The sequence below is a fragment of the Syngnathus acus genome, chromosome 17 (genome assembly GCF_901709675.1).
Source record: "Syngnathus acus chromosome 17, fSynAcu1.2, whole genome shotgun sequence".
NCBI lineage: Eukaryota > Metazoa > Chordata > Actinopteri > Syngnathiformes > Syngnathidae > Syngnathus > Syngnathus acus.
Genome location: NC_051102.1, coordinates 657,133 through 666,949, shown reverse-complemented (window position 1 = coordinate 666,949; position 9,817 = coordinate 657,133).

Below are 9,817 nucleotides of genomic sequence, written 5' to 3'. Positions count from 1 at the left end.
CGTTTTTGACCTCGGACATTAGACGCGACTTTATTTTGAAATCCAGTTCATTGTTGCTTGCTTCCTCTTTCCGGGAGCAGTGCGCAGCGTGTTGTGTTGTGAGCAGAGCAGGCACGTGAAAGGGGAGCCGACAACTACGCGGCTCCTGGGCTGGTGCTATGGCTAGTGTCCAAGAAGACGAGGAAATTCGCTCCCCTTTGGGCTTCAAGTTATTCGTTTGGAAGCACTTTGTAATTTCCTAAATAAAGAGTTTGCAGTACCTTGTTGATTTTGCGTATGAATTGTTATAAATCAGGATATTGTTCTATATCGATCGTAGAGCACTATATCGTGATGTATCGTGAATGAATCACAGCAGGCTTTAAGATATCGGCAAATATCGTATCGTGTTTCTTTGTATCGATATGATATCGTATTGTGACAAAACCCGCGATTTACACCCCTAATATATACAGTGCCTTGCGAAAGTATTCGGCCCCCTTGAACCTTTCAGCATTTCGCGACATTTCAGGCTTCAAACAAAGATATAAAATTTTAATTTTTTGTCAAGAATCAACACCTAGTGGGACACAATCGTGAAGTGGAACAAAATTTATTGGATAATTTAAACTTTTTTAACAAATAAAAAACTGAAAGTGGGGCTTGCAATATTATTCGGCCCCCTTGCGCTAATACTTTGTAGCGCCACCTTTTGCTGCAATTACAGCTGCAAGTCGCTTGGGGTATGTCTCTATCAGTTTTGCACATCGAGAGACTGGAATTCTTGCCCATTCTTCCTTGCAAAACAGCTCGAGCTCAGTGAGGTTGGATGGAGAGCGTTTGTGAACAGCAGTCTTCAGCTCTTTCCACAGATTCTCGATTGGATTCAGGTCTGGACTTTGACTTGGCCATTCTAACACCTGGATACGTCTATTTGTGAACCATTCCATTGTAGATTTGGCTTTATGTTTTGGATCATTGTCCTGTTGGAAGATAAATCTCCGTCCCAGTCTCAGGTCTTTTGCAGACTCCAACAGGTTTTCTTCCAGAATGGTCCTGTATTTGGCTCCATCCATCTTCCCATCAATTTTAGCCATCTTCCCTGTCCCTGCTGAAGAAAAGCAGGCCCAAACCATGATGCTGCCACCACCATGTTTGACAGTGGAGATGGTGTGTTCAGGGTGATGAGCTGTGTTGCTTTTACGCCAAACATATCGTTTTGCATTGTGGCCAAAAAGTTCGATTTTGGTTTCATCTGACCAGAGCACCTTCTTCCACATGTTTGGTGTGTCTCCCAGGTGGCTTGTGGCAAACTTTAAACGAGACTTTTTATGGATATCTTTGAGAAATGGCTTTCTTCTTGCCTGTTAGGGTTTGCAGAATATCTTCATCGTATGAGTATGTTGGAATGTAACCTGTAATAATTTACCTATTTCACCTGATTGACTAGCTGCAGAGGAAGCAATCAAAGTTGCTTTGTTTCCACAAAGTCGTAAAAGGCCCCCTGCTATGCTTTGATCAGCAGGGGACCGGCTTCACCCCATCCTGTGTTCCAACACCCCCACTTTCAACCCCACTGTGTTTCTTCTCAATAAATATGCACCTGATGAGGCCTGACTTCAGACTTCATTCGACCATCGCTGTAAGCACAGCGACGAGTGAACTCTCCGCCTGCAGGTGTTTGAAACGACTAACTTGTCTCCAGTGTGGTTCTTGCAAACTAAGTTAGAGTGAGCACTACCCTAACATTTTGGTGCCGAAACCCGGGACCCTCATACCCGCCATCTGGCTGACGGAGGACGACGCGCTGTACACCGTCGACGGGCCAGCGTCCATTAGGAGGACCTGGTAAAAAAAAGACCTGGGAAGGAAATTCTTCGCTGGGCCAGCATCTTAGGTCTGCCTTCGTCTGACAGAGGTGGATTGACGGGACCCGGCAGTGCAACGAACCAGGGGATAAGTAAGTTAAAGAAAAAAGCGCTGATACGGCTTTGGTTTGTCCGAGCTATGAGATACGGCTTTGGTTTGTCCTAGCTATGAGATACGGCTTTGGTTTGTCCGAGCTATGAGATACGGCTTTGGTTTGTCCTAGCTATGAGATACGGCTTTGGTTTGTCCGGGCTATGAGATACGGCTTTGGTTTTTCCAAGCTATGAAACAGTTGGGATTCTAGTCCCAGTGGAAGGAACGGGCTACGAAAAGACAGAGTCTCTTTTTCCTAATTGAAGAAGGGCGTAGATCCTTTTTTTTGTCCGTTCTTCCAAGCTGTTTGGGAGGGTTTTACACCCATCCTGGATAGGCCTAAAAATAAAAAGCGCTGGAGTGTGGTTGAGAGTGCGACTGGTAGGATAAATTGACTGCAAAGAGAATTTGGTGGAAGGTCAATTTAAACCTGCATTGAGGATCCTCAAAGAAAAGAAAAATAAAAAATAAAAAATATTGTATAAACCTAAAATACCAAATTAAGATGGGAAACAAAACCGGTAAATCCCTAGCTCTTGAAGGAGATGAGAAGTACATGGCGTGTACATTTCTTAATTGTATGCAATACATGCCAAAGTGGAAGAAAAAGTATGGAGTAGAAGGGAAGTTGAAAGTTGAAGTGTGGAAGATAGTGGTTGATGTTTTGGAGGAGAGTGTGAATAGGAAGTCAAAGGGACTGAAAAAGAAAAGTAAAGAGAAAGAATTGATTTGTGCTAGAATGTGGTTGAAGGCTTCACAAGAGAGATCTTGTGCAAAGAGTGCGAACTATATTTCGAAGACGAGCGAATTATGGTCATTTGGCAGGAATAAAACAGAAGCCTGGGGAAGATACTGATGATTTTCGCTTAAGATTTGAAAAAGAATTCAGGGTGCATAGTGGCACCCCATTCAATGATGCAGCTGAGAGTGCTTATCAGCAACGTCTTAAAAACGCGCTCATCACTGTTTCCCCCCCCGACTTCGGCAACTGGGTGAGGAAACATTTGGTGGAAGTAGATATTGCAAGTGTGACAACAACTACGCAATGGGCCAAAAGTTCTGATGTATTTCATCTAGGCGATGATGATGATGATGTTGACCTAGATGAAGATACAACAGTCTTCTTTCATGGGTCCCAGCAGGCCAGAGGAAGAGGTCGAGGCCAGCAAGGTCGCAGGCCGCCATATAATTCAAAACCCCCATCAGATTCTGACAACTGTTGGAACTGTGGGAGACGAGGACACTTGGCAAGAGCGTGTCGTTTTGCAAAACAATACCAATCAAAGGGTGGAGGAAGGGGCAGAGGAAAAGCCAAATTGTCAGCGTGACTAGATTCCTCCCCTGTGATCTCTTGTGCTCCTACAGAGGAAGAAATAACAGATGTCCATATGAAAGCAAGACATGTCATTGTCAGATTATTAGAACGTTTTTAGATTGTTAGAGCTCCTGTCCATGCAAGGAGTATGACAATGCTGTTGTATGCCCAATGACAAATGACCAGAGATCAAATTGTGTATGTACACTAGAGTTAAAATTTGCAAATCAAGTGGTAAATGAATGCAACTGGCTTCTAGAAGATAAATAAAACTTAGAATGTGCTGTCCTCGTGTGCGTGGGAGGGACCAGCTCATGATCGACCACAGGAAATGGCCAGCCTGTGACGAATCATTGGTGCTGGGATCTACCTTACGCGCGCGAGAGCTGTGCATGTGTGTTAAAATTATGAAAATTGGCTAAACTTTTAGTGCACAGAAATTTGCTAGACTGTGGTCTATCCAATTTGCACCGCAGAACAGAAACGCTTTTGAAAGATAAAAATGAGAGGAAAAGAGAGAAATGTGTTTGCGAGCAGAAACTGATCCACACTAGTGCATGTTAAGTAAGAAACGACAGAACATGCTTTCAGGAATTGGAAGAATCAAAATTGTGAATTTAAGACGTTCACATTTAATAGAAATAATTGACTGGTTGTGTTATAAGATTATACAAACTTCTATATGCGAGCTGATTCTGAGAGATTGGGTTCTTCAAATTTAAAAACAAAGAAAGACTTCTGATTGATTTGCCAGCAGTTTTTTTGTGTGTTGAGTTTTTTTTTTTTTTGGATTGGTGGATTGTTCTGTCAGGAACCTTGAGATGAAAACGGTATGTGAATGTTGTGTGGTGAGCTTGGATGAATTGGGACCGATGTGATAGGAAGTCTCCTTCTTGGAGACTGCGTGTGAGATGCAAATGAGCATTGATGACTGATTGCCTGAATGAAGGGAAAATACAGGTTGAATGGTTGGCGTTGTTGGACACTTCTATCGAAAATTAGTAGAGCGACTTTGAAGAAAGAGTGATTTTGAGTATGTTAAATGCTAAGGAAGAAATAAATACATAGAGGAAATAAAAAGGTTGCTTTTGGATTGCTAATTAACTAAAAAAAATAAAAAAATAACTGGAGAACCAGTAACACATGCAGAAGATGTGTGAACTGGGAAACTTAGAAGCGTTTTGGAAAGGAAGTCAAATTAAATGATGATAGAGTCATATGTGGTAAAGAACACATCCTCCCAAAACGTTTGTCAAGGTGTGAGACATGGGCGTCGCCATGCCTCAGAAGGAGGGAGAATGTTGTATAGAGAGTGGGAGATTAAAAAAAAATACAAAAAAATTAAAGGAAAATTATATATATACAACACTTTACTACATATAGAATCTCTAATACATATGGCGTTGTGCCATTGAGTTAGATTTTTTTCTCAAACGTTTGCTGTAAACAATTGGAAGATGATTGAAAAGTAACTGAAGAAGCTATGAGGAAGTGGTGTAGCTGTTTGGAAGGGCACGCGCTTATGCGTTTCCCTGGCTAATCAACATTATTTAACTGATAAGGGGATGGGCAAAGGAACCATCTGCTACAGGACTTAAGGTCCGTTCCTCCAGTAACCAAGATCAGAGAATCTCCGATAAAACAGGAGGCAATAAATGGGATAGCCTCTGTCATAAATGGTCTTTGGTCAGGAGGAGTCATTCGGAAGTGCTCAAACACTTCTCGCAAACACTCTTATTTGCCCAATTCAAAAGGGCAATAAAATTAACTGGTGAATGATACAATATATGCAAGAAGCAGACGAAGAACAGTCCCTGGCAGATTACATGATCAGAACGCTCAGACTGACAGAGGTGTCAAATGCAAATTTACTGCCGCCTGATCTTTCATCCTCACAGGTCGACAACGCCGTCATACCAGGAGTCAGGGTCTACATCAAAGTCATCAAAAGAAAGAGCTGGGCCAGCCCACGGTGGGAGGGACCATTCCAAGTCCTGCTGACTACCCCCACCGCAGTAAGGAGGACCATTCCAAGTCCTGCTGACTACCCCCACCGCAGTAAAGATAGCTGAACGGCCCAGCTGGATTCACCTCAGCCACTGCAAGTTGCAGAGAGTGCTGGACCCCTAATTCGGAGTGGTGGGGAAGACTAACTTCAAAGGAGTCCTATCGTTTAGGGTGGGACGTCTCAATGTTGGTGAAGAAAACAACGATCCCCACTCCGCTAGGCGAGGGGATGTCCCGGTGTCTCTGCCATCCTAGTAGCAACGGGGCTCCATATGCCAGATGGATCCTCTGCTGCGTTGTGGTTGGAGCGTGCTATGGTCTATGGACTCAACTGAACAGACCAATTGACAATGTTGACCGTGGAAAACGATGGGTCACACGATGAGACTTTGAGGACTGGTCATGGGACCCCAGAAACCCATACGAAACCAACACTTGGTACCGATACGTCAAATTCACTGTGAGATCGCACACACAGGAGGGCTGCTATGTGTGTTCCAAACTCCCTCCGTCCTCCACACAAGTTCACTTGGAGGCCAGAGCAATGAATGTCACTGAAGCGAAATGCATGGCATCCATGGGAGGAGTTGGATATCAACACCGTGCTGTCACAGTTAGTGATGCCGACCCGTCCCGCCCCGGACTTGCGGAAGGTACCTGTGATCAGCTTTTCTGGACAAATCTCAATGTGACCGTTAAAGGACGAACACTGCCGCAGGTGGCCTTCACAGACCGGCCACCTGGAGTGAACTATACGTGTTACATCCAAGGAAGTGAGACCCACAAATGCATTGACAGAGACTGCTCTCCAGGAGGGAACTGGATGGGGGCTTTGGACATCGCCACTGAGTGTCAGGATAAGAGAGCCATTTCAGGTGGTGAGGGCTCTCCGACCAACATGGCTGCACCATCAAACGGAACATACTTCATACAGAATGGCTGGTGGCTTTGTGGTCACAAGGTTTATCCGATGCTGCCCGCCAACTGGACAGGAGTGTGTGCACCAGTGTGGGTGACAGACCACACCTACAGGATACAACATCGTCAGCTGACGACAGCACACAACTCTTCTGGCCGTCGCCGCAGGGCGATTACAACCTTTGACCCCCATGACCCTGTCTGGGGTGCGAACGTTCCGGACGACCATAAAATATGGCCTGTCGGAAACAAAGTTGTTCATGCGCTTTTCCCTTGGATCGGAGTTGGAAAACAATCTCTCTTCATCGAGACACTGAACTATCGTTTTCAATCCTTTGTGAACCTCTCACTGCAAGTCGATGATGGACAAAATAGAGAGATCCAGGCTATTAGACTAATGGTCTTGCAAAACAGGATGGTTCTGGACTTGTTGACGGCAGCACAAGGTGGTGTGTGCCACATCATTGGGACTTCCTGTTGCACATACATTCCAGGAGATAACGGCACGCACATCAAGGAAGCCATGAACTCACTGAGGAATTTACAGCAGGCCATGTCGGAGGATAACATCCCACATCAATGGGATTTCTTTTCATGGCTATTCTCTGGCGCGTGGTGGCAGTAGCTGTTGAAACTTGTGACTCCTGTGCTTGCTGTGCTGGTATTGTTGTGCTTGTTTACGACCTGTGTTATCCCGTGTTTGAAGTCTGCTGTGACAAGGTTTGTGTCTTCTACCGTGGCACAAGTGCATATACAACTTCTTAGAGATGACGGATGTGATGACTGTGATGTGCTGCGAGACGTGGATTGCGTAGATGCTGTTTAGCTCAGCATTCTTTTACAGAAACTTGATGATTTGACCATCGAAAATGCCTTGCAAGTGATGGGTACAATGATGTACTGTTTCTGTGTTTTTCTTTTTCTTTTTTTATTGATAACATTCTGGTCGCCTAAGGCAAAGGGGCCGTGTAACTCTTTTCCTGCATTTAATCTGGCCGCAGGTTTTTCAGTTGCACACAAAATTTGGACTGGAGCATTGAGGAGAATACCTCGTCTTCACTGGAAATTGTTGCTGTCATTGTTTTTTCTTTCTTATGTTTGATTGATCGGGTTTGACATACTCATATGATAAAACAGGGGGGATATGTTAGGGTTTGCAGAATATCTTCATCGTATGAGTATGTTGGAATGTAACCTGTAATAATTTACCTATTTCACCTGATTGACTAGCTGCAGAGGAAGCAATCAAAGTTGCTTTGTTTCCACAAAGTCGTAAAAGGCCCCCTGCTATGCTTTGATCAGCAGGGGACCGGCTTCACCCCATCCTGTGTTCCAACACCCCACTTTCAACCCCACTGTGTTTCTTCTCAATAAATATGCACCTGATGAGGCCTGACTTCAGACTTCATTCAACCATCGCTGTAAGCACAGCGACGAGTGAACTCTCCGCCTGCAGGTGTTTGAAACGACTAACTTGTCTCCAGTGTGGTTCTTGCAAACTAAGTTAGAGTGAGCACTACCCTAACAGCCACTCTTTCATAAAGGCCAGATTTGTGCAGTGCACGACTGATTGTTGTCCTATGGACAGACTCTCCCACCTCAGCTGTAGTTATCTGCAGTTCATCCAGAGTGATCATGGGCCTCTTGGCTGCATCTCTGATCAGTCTTCTCCTTGTTTGAGATGAAAGTTTGGAGGGACGGCCGGGTCTTGGTAGATTTGCAGTGGTCTGATACTCCTTCCATTTCAATATAATTGCTTGCACAGTGCTCCTTGAGATGTTTAAAGCTTGGGAAATCTTTTTGTATCCAAATCCGGCTTTAAACTTCTCCACAACGGTATCTCGGACCTGCCTGGTGTGTTCCTTTGTCTTCATGGTTCTCTCTGCGCTTCAAACAGAACCCTGAGACTATCAAAGAGTAGGTGCATTTATACGGAGACTTGATTACACACAGGTGCATTCTATTTATCATCATCAGTCATTTAGGACAACATTGGATCATTCAAAGATCCTCACTGAACTTCTGGAGTGAGTTTGCTGCACTGAAAGTAAAGGGGCCGAATAATATTGCACGCCCCACTTTTCAGTTTTTTATTTGTTAAAAAAGTTTAAATTATCCAATAAATTTCGTTCCACTTCACGATTGTGTCCCACTTGTTGATTCTTGACAAAAAATTTAAATTTTATATCTTTATGTTTGAAGCCTGAAATGTGGCGAAATGTTGAAAGGTTCAAGGGGGCCGAATACTTTCGCAAGGCACTGTATATAATATGTAATATGTCTTGTCACCGTGGGATAGTAGGTAACGCAATTCCGATCTCTTTGTGTGTCTTGACATGTGAAGAAATTGACAATAAAGCAGACTTTGACTTTAGACTTTGATATGCCTCCTGAGAAACAATTTTTAAAAAAAGAGAGCGAAAACATGATCAGCATGCTCACACATTAATTTTATGGCACACAGCTGCATTATCGATCCCTTACAAAACTATCGGCCATATTACATAAAATGTTAGAGTGGTGCTCACTCTAACTTATTTTGCAAGAACCACACGGGAGATAGTATGCCCTTTTAAGCACTTGCAAGTGGAGAGTCATTCGTCGCTGTGCATACAACGATGATCGAATCAAGTCTGACTCAGGCCTCTTGCAAGAGCATTTTTATTGAGAGAAACAGGGTAGGGGTGAGAGTGGACAAGACGGGTGAAACCCCTGGCCTCTGATCAAATCATAGCAGGGGGTGTTTTCCGATGTTGTGTAAACAGAACAACTTTGATTGCGTCCACTGCAGCTGGTCAATCAGTTCAAAGGATCTTAGCACTTTGTCTACTACTTTGTTAAGACAGGACACGTTTGGTTAATTATTACTGGTTAATTATTACAGGTTACATTCCAACATTAGCATAGGATGAAACTAATCTATCAACCCTAACATATCCCTCCTGTTTATCATATGATTATGTCACCCGGATTAACAAAAATAAGCAAGAAAATATAATGAAGATAGAAAAATAAAAATAAAAACACAGAAACAGTACATCATCGTATTCATCACTTGCGAGACATTTCCGACGATCAAATCATCAAGTTTCTGTGAAAAACGTTCAGCTAATCAGCATTATCGCAATCTTCTGCTCACAGCGCATTAAAATCATCACATTCAACATGCCTGAGATGTTGTATTCGCACTTCAGCTACGGTAGAAGACACAGATCTTGATACAGCTGACTTCAAACATGAGATAACACAGGTCGTAAATGAGCACAACAATCATAGGAGTCACAAGTTTCAACAGCAGTTGCCACCAAGCGCCAGAGAATAGCCATGAAAAGAAATCCCATTGATGTGGGATTTTATCCTCCGACATGGCCTGCTGTAAATTCTTCAGTGAGTTCACGGCGTTGTTGATGTGAGTGTCATTAACTCCTGGAATGCATGTGCAACAGGATGTCCCAATAAAGTGGCACACGCCACCTTGCTCTGCAGTCATCAAGTCCAGAACCATCCTGTTTTGCAAGACCATTAGTGCAATAGCCTGGATCTCTCTGTTTTGTCCATCATTGACTTGCAGCGAGAGAGATTCAGAAAAGATTGGAAACGATAGTTCAGTGTCTCAATGAAGAGCGATTGTTTCCC